This window comes from Ixodes scapularis, unplaced genomic scaffold, assembly GCF_016920785.2.
Source record: "Ixodes scapularis isolate PalLabHiFi unplaced genomic scaffold, ASM1692078v2 PGA_scaffold1__304_contigs__length_218370807, whole genome shotgun sequence".
Lineage (NCBI taxonomy): Eukaryota > Metazoa > Arthropoda > Arachnida > Ixodida > Ixodidae > Ixodes > Ixodes scapularis.
The window spans coordinates 128,346,584-128,371,663 of record NW_024609846.1 but is presented as its reverse complement, the minus strand read 5'-3'; the positions used below and the strand labels follow the sequence as shown (position 1 = coordinate 128,371,663).

At 41.6% G+C, this 25,080-nt stretch overlaps 1 pseudogene; it reads right to left on the bottom strand.

Annotated features, from left to right (window-relative positions):
- Positions 1 to 1,697: 1,697 nt before the first annotated feature.
- LOC120838224 lies at positions 1,698 to 2,386 on the bottom strand (annotated as a pseudogene).
- Between the last annotated feature and the right edge of the window lie 22,694 nt (positions 2,387 to 25,080).

The window sequence follows — 25,080 nt, the reverse complement described above, 5'->3', positions numbered from 1 at the left end:
TTTTCCATTTGATGAAATTACATATTCAAGAATAAACAACGTGCATTGCAATGAGAGACAACGATTACAACGAGTGGTTATGTGTTTACTATAAAGTCAGAGAGGCGGTGGAAAAAGAAAGACGAAGAAGTTTGTGTTGTTTTTATTTTTGGTCACTAAACCCGGGTTAAGAAGAAATTATTCTTCTTCTGCATCTCCTCCTCGTGGTGGTGGCCGTGGTGCAGCTCGTGGTGCAGCTCGTGGCGCAGCTCGTGGTGCAGCTCGTGGTGCAGCTCGTGGTTCTGCGACAACTTCATCGTCGTCCTCGTCTGACACAATTGTATCTATACCTTCCTCTTGTGTGTAACCCATGGATCGCGTTATGTTGACAAAACTATCGTACGCTTTTTAATTCATTTCTGTACGAGGCATATGGTCTAATAAATGAAAAACTTTAACGATGAGTGTCCGTGGATTCTCATGATTACGTATCGATGTCGCGATCTGTTGAGCATGAGTATACGTGGAATTGCGATCTTCGTATTTTGACATGCTCTGACAACGCTTCACAATTTCTTCGGCAGTGGAAACTTTACTATAGCATATCATCTCATTACACGCATCGTTATCGTAATGGACTTGTTTTTCTCCGAAATTACTACTCTGATAACGGTTTACCACATCTGTTGGTACACCATCGAGTGAAATAGAGTTAGGTTTAAATATAGTCTTATCACCAATTAGTTTATGCGTGTGAGAAGCAAGTCTAGATTGCGTACGAAGCATTGCTTCGTATTGTTCTCGCTGATTTTGGGGGTCTACCATGAAAACTTTCGCGCTTCACATGCCGTCATCGTGTAAGATGTTAGGTACGATGACCGTCATAGAGGACGGTTGTGCAGAATTTGGTTGACCAGAACACGTCCTCGACTTCTTATTACTCTCAATTCTATTGGGCATGTGGACGAAAGTCGTTCGAGATATCGAGGCCAACGGATTGTTTGGTTGCGTGAGTAAGACGTAAAACGTTGTTCGATCACAAGCTTTATTTGCTAAAGACGTTTTTCATTCCACTTACTGGTTATACGCTTTCTTTTATTTCTTGATGATTGACTGCAAGGCATACCGTACGGTATTTCGTCATACCCGCCTTCTTTGTATGCTGAAACGATACTCAAAACTTTGTTATTTTGTGCATTTACGCGTTGTGTCATGGAACGTGAATCACAAACGTCGTGGAAAAAGTTTGCGAAGTATTCGTCGTCAAAATTATATCGAATTTGATTTGACACCGCTTCGTTAATGAACATGTCCATCAACATTTGATTCATACTCGGCATCACGTTTGTGTAATATGTAGGTTGCATTGTTGCTTTTAGTTTAATAATCGTAAGTGATAAATTTAATAAATATCTTTCCACGATTCCTTAGGTGTATATGAGAGTATCCGCAAGTCATTACGCTTAAATAATACATTTTTTCTATACATCTCGCGATTTCGACACCGTTTGTCAAATCTACGTGATTACCAGTGTCAAACGAAAAGAAACAAAGTGCAGGATTTGTTATTTTAAAACTAAAGGTTTCGTTCCAACGGTGCATTGGATAACGATTCGTGCTATACACTTTTAAATCTTGTTTGCCATCCTTTAAATATGTAATTATGACATTTACATCTCGTGTCAAGTTAATGTTTAGACCGGTAATTATGGACAATTCTACTCTTTGTGGTGAAAAACTGCGCGATTGTAACGTAAAGCGAGATCATTTGTGGTCTGCACGTTCAGAGCAACCAATTGTATACCAGCGTTCCATTTTGGTATAGGATCCATATTAGTAGACGTAGAGCGACACGGATAAACTCTCATAATCTAATGCCGCTTGTAATTTATGTTCACTTAGTTCATGGTTTTCCGCTACGCTAACGGTATTAATACCGTATACAATACTTGTAATACGTCCTAACACACTGTTTGCATTAGTAATACGACTTTGAATTAAACATTTGTTACGTAATTCGTACGGGCCATTGTTTTTAAGAGGTGGATAAAATAATTTATCCCCAAATACCTTGACTATGACTTTACCCACGTCGTCTTCGTTTGCATGATTCTCTATAGTTATTATTAATGGATATGGTGAATTTATAAAGGCATTTTTCTCGATTACTTTTAAAACGCCTATTAATTGAAGATGAGGTGTCACAAGAGAGATTCGAATGACACACTAAAAGTCCGGGCCATACGTCTACCTCTACACACTTGCAACCAATGTTTTTAATGGCGTATTTATAAGTATCTAGGGGTGCAGACCCGTACCATTCGTGAGGTCCCTGTATATATGTATTGCGCGATGAATTTATGAAATACTCGTGCAAGGGTCTATTCATATCTTGGTAAACTTGCATACAATTGAGAGGAAATTTTATGGTCAGCGAACACAAAATTTAACGAAAAGACTCGTCGTCGCACTGTAAATACCAATCACTTCTAATATATTTACATTGTTCCAAAACACCGTCTACTAAACACGTCCAAAAAAGAGCGCGATCTTCGTCAGTAATCGCCACGCTCGTTGCGTGAATCGATTGTGAATGTAGGGCGTTTTTCACGGCATCCGACACCTTTGTTGTCCGCGACGTCTAAGTAGCATCTGAAACATTGCGTCTATGTCCGGCCTTCGCCATTTCAAGACTTCGCAAATCGTAGATTTATTAATGACTCGCTGAACTATTTAGTAATTCTCATTATAGACTGGGGATCGTCCTTTATCCAAATAATACTGGGTTGATGATCCACCATGCCATTGGTACCAATTAGTTCGATGATGCGTTTACGATATGAAATTGCTTGTTTGTGAGTCTTAAAATAAAGAGCATACACGACTTCGTCTCGTGTAATCACGTGAATCGTGTTATGACGACGTTTATATTCAATTCTTATTATGTTAGACACCACGACAGCCATAGTGTTCATGTGAACGTGCGAATGACTTGCCTTAGAAGGGTGTATCGATTTTTTTGTTCGACGAAATACATCTAAATATTTTTTCCCAATAGACTGATCGACGTTCACCTCTCCTTTCGGCGAGTGTATGGTATTTTGAAAATTTACCAGACACGATTCGTCCACTTCAATGATTTGTAGACCCCGTTCCAAACGACATATGTTAATGTGACATTTATAATTTTTCTTATGCCCAGTGAAATGCATTTCTTATTAAAATAAAACATTCTACAGATACTAATACCATTTATATTTACATTTAGCGTATATTGTCGATGTCACGATGCTTTACTACAAGAACGTGCACGAGTAAATACGAAAATACTCCTCGATTTGATTAGCAAAAATACATCGATAGACTCGTTGCGCAAAGACCTTCGACAAATGGCCATGACAGTGTACGGTGTCTTGCAATTTCTGTCAAATCGTACTGTCGAAAGTCGTACACCAACGAGTGTGCAAGGTTCGCACAACGAAAGCGTAATAATATACGATAAATGTACAGTCAATTACAACTTTTAAAATCTAAAATAATTTGTCCCAAAGATGAGATAGTAGTTACAAATATTACCAATAGTATATCACCCACGAATAATATGAATTGTTAAAAATGTCTCCAATCTTTACTTTTCTGTGAATCATTAACAACGACGACTAAGGTAGTAACTTCGGCTAATCCAGTGTTGAGGTTTCAAGAGAAAATGTCAAAGATATTAGGAGGACGTCCGTATATCGGTAGTTTTACATCTCCTAGCTCCACTACCGTCATTACCGAAACACCTCAATCTGAAAAGTGTTTTACTATAAAGGAATGCACTCACGACGTTATAAATAGGTTGGCAGAAATCCTGCAAATTGACACAAAGATATTAGAACGATTGCTTTATTTATCTTTTGGATTCATGTCTACGTCCGTTGTAGTAGGTGGTGTTGCCAAATATAAACGAAAAAACTCAAGTAATGTCAACGAAACTGTTCCTGCAATTAATAATGTGACTGCAGAAGCCATTGGCAATCGTTATTCCATGCCACATTTGCAAAAAAATACGCAGCTACGTTAAAAAAAGTTACGCTATATCCACCATACCATACGTATAATTAACCGGTATTAAAACTCCTGCGTCATTAAAATTATGTAGTACATACAATGAGTAGTCGAAATGTTATCTATCTTTAAAATATTACCCCTCTTGGTTATTCTCAGAGGGATAAACCGCGATATCGTTGAAATTACATCGGAGGTGATTGAAATCGCTTTCCAGCAAAACGTCGTGGCAAGTATACATCCTATTTGTGTCAATACTTCTTTACATTTTAAAACGTTACGTAATGTTATTTTAGAACTGAGAAATAAAATGTTTTTGGCATTCCAAGATGTCGAAGAATGTCGTACTTTTCGGCAGGTGTTAAAAGGACCATGAAATGACTTTTTTACTTTTTCCACATAACTTTTACAATAAACCGTCAATGTTCACTGAATGCCGAACAGGCATCCGTTTTCGTCTCGGTTTATTAACTTCTACACAAAAAATTAATGAAATATCGACTTTTTCTTGACCGCAAAACAAGCCGTGACGTACGATGTTTCCGGAACCGGAAGTTCTCTCTGCAGTAGGAGTAGCCACCATAGTAGGAGATGGGAGTGTTAGCGAGTTGGGGTGCGCCGGTGGGTTTTACTGCGCCGATGTCACCGACGTATTTTCTGAATCGGCGCCTCTCATCGCCGCATCGCAGCTGAACGAAATTCAATGAGATACGTTGCGCTACAGCGACAGCATGGGACTAGTCCCATACGCCGGTATGCCTGTTGGGAAGTGCAGATGGGAACAATTTGCCGCGGCGTTTTTCGCGGTCTCGGAGATGCAGGAGCGAGCCGACGTAAAAAAAGATACGTTTGAACTGTCAGCAAGAGCCACGTAAATACCTGTTCACACTCGGAGCGGACGCGCGCGTTTGATGAAGTGCTGTATTCGCGCTGTTGGTAAGCGCTTCGGGACCGATCTTTTACAATTGCAACTCGATACTGACGCGACACTCGGCAAAGAAAGGTTGGACCGGTATTGCACGTATACCTCCCACGAACTGTTACAGCTCGACAGTGACGTGCAGTCTGTCAGAATAAAAATGGCATACCAATAACAAAGTGTACATACCGTGCTACGAAGGTAATCCATACAGCGTTTATTTCAGCTCTATATCACACAAAACAAGGAGAGGATCGACGAGGGTCCCTTTTCGACGAGTGTTCGTCAACACTGCCTCGGAAAACAAGGGGAAGAGATTGACCTCACCTCTTAACCTAAAATTGAGGTCAGCGATCAAACTATAATACGGAAGGGTCCACAAGGGTAGCGCGGGCATAATCCATTCAGTACGCCAGCCGGTCGTAGGCAGACGGTCTTGCGACGAAGCAACGCTGCGCCGAGTCGGAGTGCCTGCTAGGCCTATATTCTGAGAGTTTCGTCGGAGCGGGATTCGCGGCTGTTGTCGCTCTTCTCGGGTGTTTGTGGATCCAGCGTTCTTGTTCGTCGTGGTTTGTTTTAAGTACATTTCTTTCTTGCTGCTTGAAGTCGGCACGCGCGAGATGAACACGTAGAAAAATAAACGTTCAGTCAGTCAGAGTTTTGAGAGGAAGGAAACCAAAGGAAATAACCGTTCTGAACTTGGCCCTGCGCCCTGCCCTACTGCGCACGCGCAGTAGTTGCTTCGTTTACCACACACGATAGATGGCGCTTGGCTCTCAGCATTATCAAATTTGGCAATTTTCGCCACACATCTCTAATTATGCTACAAAATGTGGATCTGAATATTATTTAACAAAACTTTTAGAAAACATTCGCCGGCTATTTATTGTTTACGATCGCGGTGCTGGTGAGGTAGGCTCTTACCCAATAGGCGATGTGGATTCGGCTGACGTGCACCGATTCTGCGTATGCATCGTAGTGAAAAGGCAGAGCTTTCGAAGGAAAGAAGTCGCAAAAGAGTCCAGTTTTCTTTTAAAAGTTCTATAGCAAATAATTTTTTTTGGCTCCCTAGTCTTGTGTTTTTGTGTTCCTTTTCACACCTTTTACGACGTGCGGTGGATGAAATTCGATTTTAAAATCATTTCATGGTCCCTTTAACTCAAATAACCACTCCGTGCGTTTATCCCGATTTAAATCAATCATGGAATTTACTTCATTGGAAAAAAATGTACAGGCTATAGAAAGATATCACTTCCATTTGCAATATACTGGATATTACCTTTGGGAAATATATTTTATTAAATATAACAATAAGGATTGTCAAACAGCTTATAAAGGTTCTAAATACAACTTTTCGTATCCATTAGGGTTGCCTTACTTTGGAGACCACCCGGATTCGGATTTCCTTTTTAACCCATTGACACGTAATAACGAATTCTTTTTTTAACAAAAAAACATCACCTTATCAAAATTTGTACCAAAAATTATCCTGGCTTTTAAATTTTGACTTACGTGGAAGCCATCTAACACCAGATGCGAAAGCCATCATTATAAAATATTGCAAGGAGATAAATGTGGAAATACCCAGGTAGCACACCGCGTCGGCCGGTATCGGGACTACGCCGGCCGGTCCCGGTAACAGGATGGCGGCGCCCGGCCATTGGCGCCGGTGAGCTACCGGCCACGGCCGGCGTCGGGGTTTCGTCTTGCTCACTGGCCAGTTCCGCCGAAGAAGTTACAGTGACTGGCCGGCATCGGGTTTTTGCTGTCTTTGCTGGCCAGTCTTTCTATGGAGGTTCCAGTAACTGGCCGGCATTGGTATTTTGCTGTCTTTGATGGCCAGTATTTACATGGAAGTTCAGTAACTGGCCGGCATCGGCACTTTGCTGTCTTTGATGGCCAGTATTTACACGGAAGTTCAGTGACTGGCCGGCATCGGCGCTTTGCTGTTCAGGCTGGCGAGCCCCGCCATGGAAGTTCCGTTTAGTGACCGACATCGTTTTATCTTTTTTTTTTTTTCCGTTTTTACTATGCAGTTAAGTCCTCCAGATTGTGACGAACTGTGGCAATTCATGAATAGCGAGTGGAAATATTTGCGTAGATCAATCCTTTGCAAATAACTGCCGACGCTGGTGTATTTGATTCCAGCATGGCAGGGCTGACGTGTTTTTTCGCGAAAACGCGAGAGAAAATAATGCGGCGTGGAACATTTGCAGTTCAGGATTCGAGACTCTGACCACCTACGCTATGAAGAATAAATTACACAACACCGAATGAACCCTTTTCAGAAAGCTAGTTTAATTTGATGCACTATACTTAAGGTCGGTGGTATACGCACGTGTTTGGCACTGATAAGAAAAATAAAATAAAAACGGTATAGCGGAGAATCCGAGTGAAGAACAACAACCACAATTAACAAACACGTGGCATGATTGAGCACGCGCTTTGAGTTACAAAAACAATAATTTGCATTACATTTCAGAATCTGGACAAGAAAGAGATGTGTGTTTTGCTTATGACGCTGCGAGATGTACACAACTTTCCTGAGATCATGTTATTGGTGATTTTAATTGAGTGTGAAAATATGCTATTTCAGGCAAGAATCGACTATTTTCTGTGGTAGCTACGACCATCTAACAGAAATATTTCAAATGTTCACATAGCCAGATGACCTGTCCCCGATAGCTTATGTTATACGACATACCGCACCAAAAAAAAGTAAATATAAAAACTTTTTTTTTTTTTTTTAACACGATAAAACGGGAAACACAAAGGCGTTGTGGGTGTTTACACTGCCGGGTTTGTGAATGTGACCCCTTGGCGCTACAAAACATAAATGTTATCACACAGAACGATACCGTTTCTGAAAGCTAGTTTATTTATCCGCACTGTTCTTCGATCTCAGGAATAAAAACATTATAGGCCTAAAAAAAAAGTAAAATTGCGGAGCACAACCTCAATAAGTAAAACCAGGGGGCAGGCGATGGATATCACTGATGTGCCAGAACAAAATTAAGTACTACTTTCCGGAAGTCAGAAAATTAAGAGATGTGCTTAATACGTAGCGCGCTATGAGCTCAGGTAAATAACTGCCTTAAAATAGCGGTATTTTTGTTTTAATTGTGGCTAAAGGTGACCGCCTTCAGACAAACTTCGGCTGCATCACTGTGGCAGTTTGACCATTTACATACACATTTTCCCATTTTTCTCTCAATATTCCCATTATTATTAGCTTCGTTGAAAGCACTTGCGCTGTTTGCGTACTACACCAACCAACCTATTAGCACGGAGGGAGCGATTTATCCCGGCAAACAGGAGGGCCACGTTTTGTGCATTGCATCAACTCAAATTTGGGCTCGCACTTTCTATTTTCACACTCTGCGTGACTTTTACCCTAAAGTAGGGGGCCGGCGACTGCAAAAAACACAGCAAATATTTAAAATAATAAAAACAAGAAAAAAACTTGATAAAAAAAAAATTAAAAAACTTTGTCTCTAGTGGGATTCGAACCACCGACCACTACGTTACCAGCAGGACGCGTTAACAACCAAAGCCAAACGAAAATACAGGATATCTGATGTTTTAAAAGATTATACGTCTGCTGAAGTCGGTTGGATACATTGTGTGGTTAGTTTCGTATTTAAGTTTTTGCTACGTGTTCAGGACGCATTTATATTATTGTGGCAATGTTTACATGCTAAATAAGTTATTATTACTGTGTATACTAATGTTTTTTTTTAATTTGCATTGCTGGTCGTTTTATTGCAAGCGTGTTGAAGATAGTTTCCGTAAAGTCGCTAGATATCCATTAGAGCCAACCATTGCAATCCAATCCAATCCACAGCCCTTTTTTGCACGTTTGGCCGGGCGTGTGGGTTTTCATATCTCCTCTGTCTTCAGGTCAATTCACCGATTAGTCGTGATGCGTGGAGTTTATCTTAGTTTCAAATGTGTCTGAACAAGAAGCAAGCGACTGTGAGCCGTGGAACTACGTCAAATCTGCTCAACAGCCAAGATCATGGTACGGTCGTTCCAAAGTAAGTTCCTTTCTTTGTCTGTTAGGGCTAGATTATTCTTTCCTCCGTTCAAAATCCTTGTTATTGTCTAGATCGCTTCCTTTTACAAGTATTACTAATTGTGCGCGAATGGGGTAATGCGAGGCTGTTTTTGTTCGCTCACAAATAGGCTGCATACTCGCTCGAGGTCCATCAGTAGCGGCGGAACTTTTGGGGAGATGGAGGGGGGGGGGGGAAGGCGGAGGGGAACCGTGGCAGCGCTTGGGCAGCGGCGGGCGCGCGGGGGGGGGGGGGGGGGGGGAAGGGGAAACCGCGGCAGCGGCGGGCGCGCGGGGGGGCCGGCCCGCCGGCGGGTGGAGGCGGAAAGGGGAAGGGGGGTTGTTTGATTGCCTCCCTCCACCGTATTGTTCACTGGTAAACTAGAATGTCTGGAAGAGCGCGGTGCCCTCCGCCTCTATTATTTGTCGCGGGCGTTGGCCGTTGCAGTGGGACAGCATCGGCGACATGGAACTTTGTGGTGTCGTCGGACCAAAATCGGTGTTTGTCGCTCTAGTGGGACGAGGCTTTTAGAGAAAACGTGAATAATTAGCAGATACTGTGAAAACCATTCAAGGGGATTATTTAGGCCTTTATTATTCTTAGTATGGGCGACCAATGTGTCCGCACATCCGTCTGTTACCTGAGCTGCCAAGAAAATTGTTACCTTCTTCTTGTCCTTCCACGGTATCCCGGAGGCGGCCAGTTGTTTGAAGAATAGCGGGTCCACAAACTTTTTCCGCAGACACATCCCGAAGAACGCCACGTCGGCTTCCAACTCCGCCATCCGACGTCCCATCTTGTCCAGTGCCACGTACGCTTGGCTGATTAGAAAGGCCGGCGACGACGAAAACGTTGGTTCGAAAGAACCGGTAAAAGAAAATGGTAAAAAGCCTGCTTCAGGTACGATTAACGAGAAAAGAGTCAAAATCAAATTGAGACCTGTCTGTTTTTTCTGTTTCTTCTGCTCTTCAAAAAAAACCCCCAGTCTCAGGGTAAACGACGAAATGGAAAAGAAAATTGTGTTTACAGTCTTATTCATATGGGTGGGAGTAAGCACATTCCACTTGGACCTGTTCGAACTTTTGCTAAAGCTCCTTTCGCATTCTTTATTTTTTTTCTTCTCCAATTTGTGAGTTGGGAGTCTACACTCGTATGTAGTGTATGTATTCCTCTCTTTTATTCCTTGTTTTTTGTTTGTTACTTTTCAGGATGTTCAATCAGAATGAACTCACCACCTTATTACATGGAAAGGCTCTTGTTATTTCCAAAGTGTCTGTAAAACAGTCTACCTGACATCTTTTGCTCACGCCCTGGTTTCTGAAGCTTGCATTCTCCGAACACAGCCTTTCTAATTTCTCTGATCCTTTTTCCTTTATGTCCAATAGATCAAGTTGTGAGTGTGCACCAGTCTGCGTCCTATATGTTCCTGTCCTTTTGTCCTTGTCTTTTTGTGCACTTTTTTCACATTGGTCTATGATATTTTTTATCGTATATTCTAATCTGTGTTTTCATCTTTATACTTACAGCAGTCCTACCAAGTAGAAGTTGGCATTCACTTTCGCCATTCTGATGCGAGTGTCCTGAGACGACACAGAATGACAGCTTCCTCTGCTGAAGGCCAGGCTTCATGGAAGACTGCCAAGGCTGTTCATGGTAAGGTGCTCTATATATTGAGCAATATAATAGAAACTTATTGCTGATAGGATTGTTTTTAACGCAGACGGTGTTTATGGACTGGCCTTTAGCAATTCCGATGCCATTCACGTGGAATGAAATCCTGTAGGGAAATTGCGCATCCCATTCGTAAGCGGAATGCTGAGTTTACAACAGAAGTGCGTCTCGACTTGCTGCCAGTATTGCTGTGTGTGTTGTGTTTGCATTTTTATTTGTTTATTTAGTGTTCCCAATAATGGCTGAAGCCTTCCCATTGGAAGTGGCAACACACAAACACAAATGAACGGCAAGAGAGGTGAACAGCGCCACTCACGCCGTTCGCCACCGCACCCATTGGTTTTCGATGAGGTTTGCAGTATTGGTCTCTATGGTATTTGGTCATATATCGCACATGAACACAACCAGGGCACTGTGCCTACAATTCAGCACTCACAAGATTTGCGTTAATACACCCTGCAGCTGGTCGCACTTTCAGAGTCATTTTAATGTTGCAGAAATGAATAATGACATTGGCATATTTCTCGTGCCAAATCCTTCATGCCTGTTCCGAACTCTGATCCCCACGAGATCACAGTAGAGTCGTTTCTGTTGTACAGTAAAACCTCGTTAATTCAACCCGCTAATTTGGAAATTTGGATAATTTGAACTGCCGATTCGGTCCCGTCAAACGTATGTATTAGTCAATGGCAGCAAACGCTCATTAATTCAGAGGGAACGCAGCGCACTATCGTAAATTCGGACGAATTCGGCAGGTGGCGCTATCTACCGTCTGTTCCAAAAGGTATAACCGATATCCATCCGAAGTGCGCACGTGACTTTTCCGGTTTTCCCATGGTTTTTCGGTTCTCCGTGTTTCGCACCAGTTTTGCTCTGGATTGCCGTGCTTCAGCGCGTTACTCTCCTGGCAAGGAAGCGGCAGAAGTATTGCTGCAACGGAAAAAGGGTAGCACAAGTGACCGACGACCGGAATGGCCGACGACCGGAATGGCAAAATCGAGACACGCGGGGCTATTGTTCCCGAGCGTGCCAATAGCGAGAGTGACAGTCACGTTTTATGCCTCAACGCGGGGATCCTAAAGCCCGCCATTTTAACAACTATCCTATCCCTCAATTTTTCGCCGGCCACCCCCGCATTGTAAAATGCAACGTGACTGGCACTCTCGCTATCGGTGCTCGGGAAAAATGGCGCCGGGTGTCGCGATTTCGCCGCCCCGATTACTGGTCAGTTGTGCTACTCGTTTTCCGTTGCAGCTGTACTAGGCTAAGAATTTAGCGACGAAAGTGGAAGTACTGAGGGCCTTGGAGGGCGGCGTCTTTCGACAAGTTATGGAAAGTTACGACGTCAAGAGAAGCACTTTGGCCACGTACGTAAAAATTTTGGCCGATATCCTACGGGCTTTTGAGAGCGAGAAGTTCAACGCGAAAAGAAAGCGGCCTTGGAAGGTGGTGCACCCGAAACTAGAAGAGGCCTTGCTGTGCTACATTGTCAGCGCACGGGATGCGTAGCTCCGACAGTGCGAGTGCGGTGGAGCACTCGACCGCGCTAAGGAAAGTTGCCGTCTTCGCCCAAGTGTCGTCCAGAAAGCAGGCGGTAATAACAGATTTTTTTCTCAAAATAGAGGTGTGTCACAGGGCAACGTTTTCGCGCAGCTTTCTTTGTCCTTTCGATATTTCTACTTTCGGTTAATTCGGACATTTTTGCCGGTCCCATGAGATCCAAATTCACAAGGTTTTACTGTAGTGGCACGGCAGATTCTATACTTGTTTTGCTTCAATCTTTGTAAGGGGGACGCTGTAATCCAATTCTACTCATCTCTGATGTACTAGATAGCACCATATTTGCAGAGATAGTCTTCAGATTTTGTAGTTCCAGCAAAATATATTTCAGCTTATAAAATATTTATTTGGCTTGTAAATTTTCAAGCAGATCTAGATTGAAGGCAGCAAATATCTTACCTGCAGTCATGGTATGTGTCCGAAGTATATTGCATTAATATAATTGACCCAACCTCTTATTTTTGTTTTCAGTGCCTCTAGCGAATTGTGGATGCTAGGATTGCTTTTGTTTGTTTCACATAATCTACAACACTTTTTTCATCTTTATACTCAGTGCAGCCCTTGCCGAACGGAAGCTAGCATCGACTAGGCCAATTCGTTCCTGCATCATCAGCCAAGCCGAGGATCAGGTCCATGGCAGTCTGCGAAGGTTGTTGATGGTAAGCTGCCTTATATATACAGCTGTGTAATAGCAGCTTGTCCTGGATGACAATTTGAAATGCGTGTTTATGTTTCAGAAAGTGAAATTTGCATGGGCATACTTGCAAAGTGAAACCTTACCAAGCCTGTTCTGATCTTTCATCCTTTTGAGATTTCAGTACAGCCGTTTCTGCTGCACACATACTGCCTACTTTGGCCAAGTAGAGACTTGATCCATATGAAGGTAAGCAGGTGATTATCAACTGCTCAGTGCTGTCCGTGGTGACGTTCTCTCCTTATCAGATTACTTACCATGCTTGGTTCGCAAGGCATTTTGAAAGGAAAGCAAGTCCGCTGGTGCATGATGCTCCCAGTACTGAGCAGTCGACGATCGCTTGTTCACACTCGTAAAGATCACGACTGTACTTCAAGCTCGGCAAGTGTGACACTTATGTGATTCAGCCAGTGGCTGTGCAGTATAAAACGCGCCCAATTGGCAACTTTAATGCAGTCTCGCGTAGTCCCATTGATGTTTTCTTTTGGCATGCATGATATGTGTTCACACTTTTTTTTCCCTCGCTTGCCGATAGTCCTAGCTGTCTGCAGAGAGTGAGTGGGAAACATGCCAACAAGCCTCTAAAGCAGTATGCAGTGCAATTTTGGTCTATTGTGCAAGCGAGGAAGAAGACTGCTCGTTTGGCTGTTGAGGCTGTGACATAGACATTAGATAGTTTTATCTGAGCATTGTTAGACCCGCTCCCCTCAAAAGGAAAGCACCTGCATGCACACAACGCTCAGTCAGCAACGACCAACCGGAGCGCAGATGCCGATGGAGAAGACAATTCCTGCACCCCTATGGCCACTGCCGACTGAGCGTTACGTGCATGCCTGGTTAATTTCCCGCTCAGTGGCTGAGCTGAGCGGGCCGTAAAAAGCGCTCAGCTAAAACTTTTTCTGATAGGGGGTGGCTGACGCCTAGATATTTCAGACAGAGGGATGGCCGACACTGCTCACATCAATTCTCAGTGTGAGCAGCTCTCATCGCAATACGGAAGTTATGATTAAAACTTCCTCTACCCGTTTCTGAAGGTTTGGGGACATGTGCTCCTGGCAGTATTGTCGGGCTAGACATCATTACACCCAGATTTACTCTAATAAATTCTAAGAGGATGAAGTCAGTTGCCACATAACTTGTGCAAAACTAAATCTGGAACTCACTCCTTCCTGTTTTCCACTGTATTGAGAACCTTGTCCCAGTATGTGATGGGTATGTGAAGAAAATTGACCAGATAAACAATATCACTTAGAAAATAGATGTCCCATACATATTAACCTGCATCTACCAGACACTGTACACTACCTCACTACTGATTTGGTATCTTTGAATTGATATTCCTGAACTGTTCGCACCTGTAGACATCTTAATGATGATAACGAGGGAATGTTTCATCTCATGAGGTGTCATATGCGTAAAGTAAGTGAGGCTTGCGGGCATTTTAAAGGGCTAGGGCATGCCGATGGAAAACACTCAATGTGAGTTTGATGGTGGACGCTGATAATATATACTAGTTTTTGTGTAAGTCGCTATTTTTTATTTCATGAAGTCTGCAGATGACTTTTAGTCGTCAAGTTGCCATTATGTGGGAACCGGGGTGTCATACTCTGCAATGCATTACATGTTTACCTGTGTCTACCCAATCTCATTAGTATGTGTACAACGGTGAGCTGTATATGTCAAGGATATGATTTGTCATTGCCTCAGTAATGCTAATGAATTGCTATGTTTACCTAAAAATGCTGAATGTGGATATCGGGGACTGCACACCTATCGTAACAAACGTCAGTGTTAAACAACATGCCAACTACTCTGCCAAGCTCGCCCGTCTCTCCACAGGCCCTTTTGAATTAAAATAGATGATTTCCACAAGCCTTTCTCTGAAGTGTGCCTTTTTCATACAAATAGCTGACCTTGATTATGAGATAACTGGACCATTTTCGCCCCTTGGTCATCCAGTGTGTTGTTACAGGTGTGTCCCTTAGGGATTCTTGTTTTGATATAGTTTCCAGATTGAAAATAAAATAAAGACAATTACTGCATTAGCTACAAAAAAATTTCCTTTTACATGGGCTGCTTGTCTCATGCCCCTCACCCCAGTTTGGAATTTCTGGATTGTCACGTCCAGCTGGTATTGATTTACCCTGTCATTCTACTGTGGTGTCGATTCTCTTTACAGGTGCTGTAATGAAGGACTTGCCTTCTCGGGTGCATGGTCGACTTGCATCACAAGCTGCATGAGAAGTGTGAAGAAAATTTCCTAGGCCCGTGACATGCAGCCTCTTTCATTCAGCGCACTCCTCTGGCGACAAGCGCATGATTACCAGCCGACTGTAGCTTCGCTGCAACTGACAATAAACAATGACGGTAACAATTTTGTATGTTTCATTTATTGTTTACACACATTACGTGTTAAAATAACCCTTGTTATAAACTACATCATTCCTACACTCTAAGAAAAAAGGGTGTAGTCGGGTGCATCGGGCGCACATGCACCCTTTTCCTAAAAGATGCACCCTGCGTTTCCCAGCCAGTGTACTTGTACACCGACAATGAGCATCCTCCTCTCCCTTAAAAACCTCTAGGTGTACAAGTGCACCCCCACGCTAGCCGCGCGTCCCGATCAGCTTGTGCTTGGATTCCCCTTTGGGGGTCACTTGTTGGGTTTGGCAGTTTCTTAGGAAGTATGGAGCTATCCCGTTCACTCGGTATTGACAGTAGAGTGGGCGCTATGCTTGTTTTAGGCCAATTTGGTCTCCGGGTAGTATCACGTGACTATAGTCTCCAAGCTAGAGATAAGGCAGAGCACGGCACCTGCCTGAAGGCCAAGGCCACGGATAGCATCCACTGCACTATTAACTTTGGGTCGAACTTTCAAGAGCTATAAGTAGGGTTCGGAGTTTTCGGTTTAAACCGATAAAAACCGATAAAAGTACGCCGAATCCATTTTTGGAAATTCGGTTTTAACCGAAAAAGGTCAGTTTTTAGGTTCGTAATTTTCGGTTTAAACCGATAAAAGTACATCGAATTCATTTTCTAAAATTCAGTTTTAACCGGAAAAGGTCACTTTGACCTTCCAGTCGTACCGCAGAGCCGTGGCAAAAAAAGTGGAACGACAGTGTCTATCGAAACGTGTCCGAATGTATAGGATACACTTATGCCATCACGACGTTTTGGTTTAATGTGCGCATCATCGATCGGAACGTGAAGCCTGAAATGCGTAATGACTTCGCCATGTACGAGCGTGTTTTCGAACTCGTTGTAAGGAAGACTGACTTCGTGGAAGCTCTGCATATTGTGTTGCGCTTCAAAACGTCGCAGCATGTCTCTTTTGGCGGTCACAATTGGTTGATTGGGCGATTTGGGCTCAGGCAGTGCTTCATCTCATCAGCCTGCCAGTGGCCAGTGTTAGCGTTGAGTGAGCATTCTCAAAGCTCAGGTTCATATTAACAGGAAACAAGAGTCCGGATCAACGAGGAGAACCTGGAAAAGCTAAGGTACACGTGTGTGCACTATAATAAGATCACATAATCCTGATGCACAGAAGGTGAAGTTCCATGTTTTTTTTTTTTAGCATAGGCTTTGTATCTGACTTGTATGTACTTCTGAGTTTTTTTTTTTTGTTTTTTTTTTCTTGTTTCTTTTACAGTTGCACACATTTGCCAAATAAAGTGTCCATTTATTCTTCAGTGTATCGGTGCTGTTATTCTTTGAGTGATCACAAATATCAGAGCTAGAAGGATCATCTGATCCAGGGTCGGTTGGTGTTTATTTTATATTCACCGAAAAAAGCCGATAAACTTTTGTGGGCATAAATATACGCCGAAAAAAACCGAAAATTCGTTTTTCAAATAAACACCGAAAAAAGTACGCCGAATTTCGGAAAAATAGAAACCGAAAACGCGGAACCCTAGCTATAAGTGACAAATCCTTTCGTTGTGTTCATTGTTGGGTTGCCCCTGAAGATAAGCCTTTGCGGGGGCACCCCCCTTTGGCCTTGAAAGAGCTGCAATTTTCATACTCCTTTCTTTTTTTTTTTTCTCTCCATAAGGTTAAAGCATGGAAGAAGGTAAAGGTTTCACGGATGACTTAGTATCTTTTTTTGATCTCGGTGCTTCCCGGCCTAGTTTCTTGTGCCGACCAGCGGGGCTGCCGTAGATTTCGTCCGCGACAAAGTATTCGAGTGTGCCAAGATTTTTAGTGTTTGAAAAGTCCTACGAGTATATCGGCAACAAGCGAGTTCTTCAGAAAGCCCAAGGAATTCTTGTGATGAGTTTAGTGTTCGGTTCGGCGAACTACTGCTTCTGCTACATTGTGTTGCATCTTCACGGACCCCTTTTCTTTCGTTTTTGTGTTTGTGCTGTTCTGCAGTGCCCGTGTCGACATATATTTTGGATTACATATTTCGAGTCCGGCGTTTTCATCGTAAGTTCTCTGCAACCTACCCCTTTGCAACAATTGACCGTTCCGTTCCGGATTACTTCTAGAATTAGGCAGTGTCTATTTTCTAGCAGCCGGGAAAATAATTTCCCCGAAATTCTATCGGCAGTCGCCTGCCATTAGCTGACTACAATCATGTGACAACCGCAGATAGAATACTGATTTTCTTATTCTCGTGGCGTTTTGTGAAAACACGTTTTTGCCGATACACGTTTTGTAGACACGTTTCATCGACACTAAAGCGCCGTTCACACTCTTGCGACCGAGTAAGACCGAGAGAGACCAGACCGGCTTTTAAGCATTTTGCGACTTCTTAGGACCGGATGCGATGCTGCCGAGCTGGTCCTAAGAGATCGCTGGAGGCTTAAAAACCGGTCTGGTATTTCTCAGTCGTACTCGGTCGCAAGAGTGTGAACGGGCCTTAACGTTTCATCGTCAAGGCCCGTTCACACTGTTGCGACCGACTTCGACCGAGAGAGACCAGACCGGTTTTTTTAGCCTTTTGCGACTTCTTAGGACCGGATGCGATGCAGCGAAGCTGGTCCTAAGAAGTCGCAAGAGGCTTAAAAACCGGTCTGGTCTCTCTCGGTCTAACTCGGTCGCAAGAGTGTGAACTGTCCTTCACTCGTTACGCAAAATGCACGCTGTAGGGACATTTTGTCGCGCGTGTATCTCTGAGGCGCGTGCTCACCAACCCAGCCCACCCGTTCGCGCTACTTCGTGACGAGAGTCTGCGGCGGCTCATTACGAAAATGTTAACCCACCGGTGCCACTCATACACGTCACTTCGCGGATACATTCTGGGGCGGCTCATTACAAGAAAAGAAAGGAGAGAAGCTAATATAGAAAAGCTAATCTGAGCTGTCGACAAAGCGTCGTTCGATGAATTAATGGCGACTGCCGGTGGAATTTTGTGGAAATAATTTTACCGGCTGCTAGCAGAATGGACACTACCAAAGTGTCACCCCCGGTTCTTGTTTGCTTAGTAATCATTTCAGTTGTGTAACAGCTTCTTTGTACGTCTTCAGATATGACGGATTGCTTGCAAGTTTGTACTTGTTTACGAAATGGAGAGTCTAATAAACTTCTATGAGATTTGAAAACAATACCGTGTGTCCGTTTTCCTGCCTTTTTGCAATCACCGGGGCGCATACATTTTTTACTGTTTTCCTTGATGTCTTAAATAGTTTTATGAATTTATGAAACGGGTGCATAAAGTGGTGTGACCATGCACGTTTGAATCGGGTGAATCTGTGTTCTCTCCGAATTCAGTGAGTGTAGAAAGAGGTGTAACAGTACACTATTGAACGGGGTGCTCCTGTGTTCCCTTTGAGAGCAGTAGGTGTAGAAAGGGGAGTAATGGTACACTATTGAGCGGGGTGCATCTGTGTTCCCTTTGAGTGAGGCGGGTGTATGGAGCGGTGCAATGGTACACCATCGAATGGGGTGCATCTGTGTTCCCTTTCATCTCATTGGGTGTAAAAAGAGGTGTAGCCGTACACCATTGAATGGGGTGCACCTGTGTTCCCTTGGAGTGAGATTTCTGTAGAAAAAGGTGTACATGTGCACCACACCAATGGGTGTACACGTACTCCCATATTTGGGGTGCACATGTATTCCCCCAAAGGGTGTAGTATATGTGACAAGCACTTACACCCCCTATGGGTGTACCCCATGACACCCTTTTTTTTAGAGTGTATTCAGGTGTGAATTGCACACAAAACCAAATGTTAGCATGGAAAACAAGACCGTGAACTGTATGGTTTTAGCCCGCTAGCCTGGGGTCTTGCTGGTATCTTGCAGTACTGCTGGTACTATGCCGGGGATTTGTGCTGGCAGCAGCCCGGGAACTCGCTGGGAAAAAAGACCGGGAACTGTATGGCTTGAGGCCGCTAGCCTGGGGTCTTGCTGGTATCTTACCGTATTACTGGTACTACGCTGGGGGTTTGTGCTGGCAGCATCCCGGGAACTCACTGGGACGCCCAGTGCCGGGCGTCCCAGTCAGTCCCAGTCGCTGGCCAGTGACTGGCAATCTTACTGGCCCGTTGTCGCCCCACGGGGCGTTTCCAGCGTCGGGCCAGTAGGATCTTGCCGGCAGACCGGTACCGCCCCATTCCCAAACCAGCGAGTTGTGCTACATGGGTAAGTCATCTGTATAGCGTAGCAATGACACCAACGACTTTATCAATGTTACATTATTCACGAGGGTGGCATAAAAGTCAATATGTTCCACATTGGCAGACATTCTGTTACTTCTCTACTGGAGACTTTAAACAAGACTGTTCACCAGTATTTACAACATTTATAGCGAATTTAAATAGATTCGTAGAATATAAACATGAAGCTAGGTTAGATGAATATACAAAATGTTGTAATTCAAACAAATGTGCTTTAGACTCGGATCTTCACAGACGGGGAAACATCCCCCCATATCCCAGTCGCATAGATCAGGTTAAACATGCAGATATTTGGGCTCCACGCTGTATATCGACGAATGTAGTTACTGCGGCTCCAATAAATAGAGTCGTCACGACAGTTGTAGCAAAAAAAATAAATCGCGATAACACAGCAGGTATTAAATTGGTGGACGTATTAAGCCAAAATGCGTCTGCTGAAGTTATGGAATTGAAATCGATGATACTCAATTTATATACGAAATACCTTAGAAGTAGATTAAGGTTTGAGCAACTAGATGTATTATATCGTACACTATCTGCAAAGGTAACGCGTAGAACGATATTGGCTGCATCATATTTGATAACGACGGAGATGGCTAGTACTTGCAATCTTTGGATAGATACTAGTTACAACGAAAAAAAAATTGCGTTTTATCTTTAAATTTATGCAAAGAAAAAGCCACTTCCAGTATGCGATTGTTTAAACCTTACACAAAGTCTCGAGCTCTATCAGAAGCGCTTGATAGACGTAGATTTCAATTATACTGCTGAAAAACAAAATATCAAAGGCAAATGTACATTTGAGAAAAATGAACTGAGGCAAAATTGTAGTGATTCAAAAGAACTTATGAGAACAACATGCAATTCAGATCTTAACATTGTATATAACAGGGTCACAGAAGTTTAAAAAGTACAATTATAAATTTAAAAAGTAATTACACTCAGAATATCCAAAATGCTATCGATTTATATAACGATTTAAATTTAGAATGTCAATACAATATAACAAACATCGAGAAACATTGGGAAGTTGTGGTAGCAAAAACACATCCAAATATTCAGGATCTTTGTCGCGAAAAAGTAAAAAAAGGAGGTTAGAGAGAAAGAATTGGACTTATTGTAAAAAAATAAATGGTTGAGGAATAGATATGAAAATGAAGTTAAAATGGCCCCCATTGCTAAACAAATGTATGCAGAAATGAATAATTGTTCAGCACGAGAATCTGCAATACGTCTTTTAGAGGAATGTAATTCTACAATTATCGCAAATCGAATTCCAGAAGACCGTGTGTGTAATGTTAAACTAGTCAATAATTTTACCGAAAGCAGCAGGAAATGAAGGAAAATATTCTTGCCAATTACACAAATACCAAAAATTTTTGGCTTTCCAATTACACAATCGAACGAAATTATTGCAAAAATAATTTAAGTCGAAACTACACGACTTTATTAAATTTGTGCAATTCGACACTTGTTGCAAACTATACACAGGAAAAAAACAAATACAAAACGAATTACACAAACACAGTAAATGTCCGCAAAACGAATGTAAGATCTGAGGTTACATCTAATTACACAAGAATCGAGTCGGCACAAGTTAGATTTAGCGACCGCAATTAAAAATAGTACATTTAATTTAACCGTTAATTTTACTAAGACACTCAATGATAACTTTACGAATACCACAACGGCAGAGCGATTACGATGTACTAACTTATTAAATGATAATTATACGAGTTGTAACACATCATTTACTAACCAATGTGATTTAAATATAAAGACATTACGCGAAGAATGTGCACACAATATAACTCGAGAAAGTAATGAGTCGATACAACAAAGAAGACTTCTGACAACGAAATAGTGTTTCTGAAAAAACAATATAATGCCACGACCAAAGGGCTAGAAGTGTGTGAAAATAGTACCGTTGTTATCACAAACAACCTAGATACATGTAACATAGGCTTCAAGGTGTCTAAAATTATCTGAGAGAATGTAAACCTCGCAGCGAAGAGTTAAGCAAAGTGGAGGGTAATCTCACAAAATATAAAAACGATCTCTTTAACGAGAACACCAACACTGCCAATTTAGAAACTACCATAGACCTTGAACGCCAGTCTGTTGGGAAGAATAGTGGCGGTAAACCGTGGTCTTTTGGAACGAGCGAGCTTAAACAATCCCTTTTAAATCTCACTAATCTTCAATACGATTCTTCTGCAGAGACAATTAGTACACTATGAGGAGAGGTTGAAGATTTATTAAGAGATGTAGAAACTCAAAAAAGCCTCGTACAAACTTGATTAAACCATTGCAATGCATCAGTAGAATCCACTAAAATGAACGCCAAAATTGAATGCGAATTACTCATAACAAAGAATAAATTTAGTCAAATAGATTTAACTACGAATAAAATTACATATATGCGTAAAGTACATGATGAAATAAATTTTAGACATGTCAAAGCGGTACACATCCTTATTAGAATCGTGGATGATGTTATCATATAAATTGATACACATAGAAAAAATAAACATTCCGATAAATGTTAGATTCGATTTACAAAGCGCGATCGAATCGGATAGAATGAAGTAATCAAATCAAATTAAATCAAATTCTTTATTGATCCCTGAATCAGAGAAAGGAGGCAGAGAAAAAAGCAACTGACACGCTGCTTGACTAGCCTCCGCCCCCCACAGCAGCCCAGGGAAGAACAAACATAAACGTAGACACTAGCATCTGACATATTCATTATAGCACGGGAAAGACATCATCTATATTGCTAAAAAGTAGAATGCAAACAAAAGGGAGAGAAAAAAAAGAAACGAAAAAGTATTTCAGAAAAAACACGCGCAAACAGGTGTAGTATAAGTAGATTGTATGATAACATCAATTTTGGTGATCAAATATCCGAATACGAAAAAGAATTAGATATAGTTAAATCGAATTTGAATTATTGTATTGATAAAATAGATGCTTTCGAGACGTCGTGTGACAATAAATACGCATCGTATATAGAAAAATGTGCCACAGAAGTAGAACTGGCGAACAACAACACATACAAGGCACGCGATATTATAGATCATTGTTATGCAGGCGAAATGGATTTAGAGTACGACTCATCACAATCGACTGACGATATGACACAATCTTTATTGCATGCTGTTCATAATTGTACATTCGATGTTTTTTTTTAAACGATACTATTTGGAAAACTGCGTTACATTCTACGGTTGAAGAAAACCGTCTAATTATATTGAATGCTGTTCAGAAAATTATTGAGATTCAAATGAAGAATCACACAGAAAGTTATTTGAAACGCCTCTGTAACAATTGGACTCCCGGCACCTTTTTTGAATCTACTGCAAAGACTTTGAACTTAGATCCGGCGGCTTTGGAGAAGGTAGTTTATTCTGTAGGTGGCACGTTGTTTGGATCTGTGAGTACGCTTGGTGGCATGGGCTATATGAATTGGTCGAAGAAACGAGGCTCTTGAAAGCGGAAAAACAACGAATCGAAACGAAGAAGAATGAAAACGACGACGACGACGACGACGACGACTACAACGATGACCTTCCTAAAGCTTGGCCATCCTTAACCACGAGAAATATACTGCAATATTAATTTACTTGTTATCGGTGGACTCATCATTGTTTTTCTTTCGTTTTGACAATACCGCATTACCCGTCAAGATAAAAATTATAAACGTAACTGCTATTCCAACAAAAACATATATTATTTCTTTAAACCAATGTATAATTTTGTCGTAATACGACGGTGTTTCGATCGAAATTTTAATTTTAGCCTTATTATTTTCATTCAATATATTCCTTTCGTTTTCCGTAAAGTCTAACGGATCCGTAACAACATCCCACTTCCTTAGAATTATGTCACTTAGATTAAGTAACGCTGTGTTGCTTAGTTCTAACTCCTTCACTGTTTGTTGACATTTTCCTAGATTCTTTTTAAAAATGAGTGCATTCAAACTATCACTATCGGGGGTATCTACGACTTGTGGCAATTCTGGTAGTGGTAGATATGGGGTATCCTGCGGCTTATTTGTATGTTTACTGTTCCTCGGTTGAATATTCGTGGCATCTCTAGCAAGGTAGCTTCTACAAATATCCAATGCATTAAATGTTTCACCGACGTATTTTTCCTCGCGACCAAAAAATCTATAAGTGAGTAAACGCATGACGTGATTGCTCTCATTCAATCTACTGATAGTATTTTCACATGAAGGAGGGGTGACTGATGTTCTAGTTACATTAAAATAGCGCAGTACGTCTATACTCGCCGGGGGTAAATTGGTAGACATGTATTGTAAACACCAATCAGCTCGTTGCACGTCACATTGAAAAATGTTTGCTCTACATTTCGCTGTAGAACACAAATTTTCTAGGGATGGTGCATACAACTCTGCCAAAGTCACGTTTTTAGTAATTTCGTTGGCACAATCTTCTTCTTGAACGGTTTGTGCTAAACCAAACACGAGATCAAAGTTTTTGTTGTATATCTTTGCAGACCTGATTAATGCTTCACTTTATTTTCGTATCACAAGTAACATTGTCAATTTCCAGCTGCTTAGTTGAGCGTACTTTATTTAACTCCAGAAACATTTGCTTATAACGCACTACATCTTCACAATTGGCATTTAAATCTTCCAATTCAAGAGCTTGTTTACGATTCAAAATTTGATAATCTTTAGTCAAGACATTACAGGAATGTAAATTTTCGTGTAAAGCGTATTTTTCATCGTAAATATTCTGCAATTTGACATAACATTCTTGACAGGATGTGTCTTTGTGACACGCTTCAAATATTGTTGTGCTGCATAAATCTAGTTTCATGTTTGATAAAACAAATTCAGAATGTAAGTTTTTGCTAACTACGTGACATTCACTACATGAAAATGCCACTCTCTTTAGATCTAACTTACAAACTTTAAAGTCATGATTGCATTTTTTTAATTGAGTATAATTTGCCAAACTGTGTGTTATACTGTTATGTAAAATGTCTCGGTTTAAATTTATTTCCCTTTCACATTCCTCTATATATATTTTAGTTCTTTCGTCTAAGACGCACTGCGATGAAATGTTTCTCGATATATCAGTAAGCATCGCTATAGTCTGTGTACATTTATCTCTACTAGGTAGTGCCTGCTCTTGTTCGCGTATTAAATTATTTGCTGTTGTCCAATTTAATTGCGAATTCGTACTGTTGTAAAAGTGTAGTAATATTTTATAGCGTTCTTCTTGAATTATAGAATGGAATAAAGACTTATTTGCTTCCTCAGCTATGTTTTTAGTGGTTTGAAACCAAGTGTCGTGTAGGGTTTCATTTACTTTTTGCGAATATTCCCTTTGTTGTAAGATAACGGCACTCATATGCGTGTTGTTTTGAAAGTTTTGCTTACTACCAATAAAGCTAATCGTTGGTATATTATTTATACTATTATGCAATAAACGTGTTCTATTTTCGGTTAGTTCCACTTCTAATCTACTCAATTCAAGTTCGAAATTTCTAATGTGACGATTA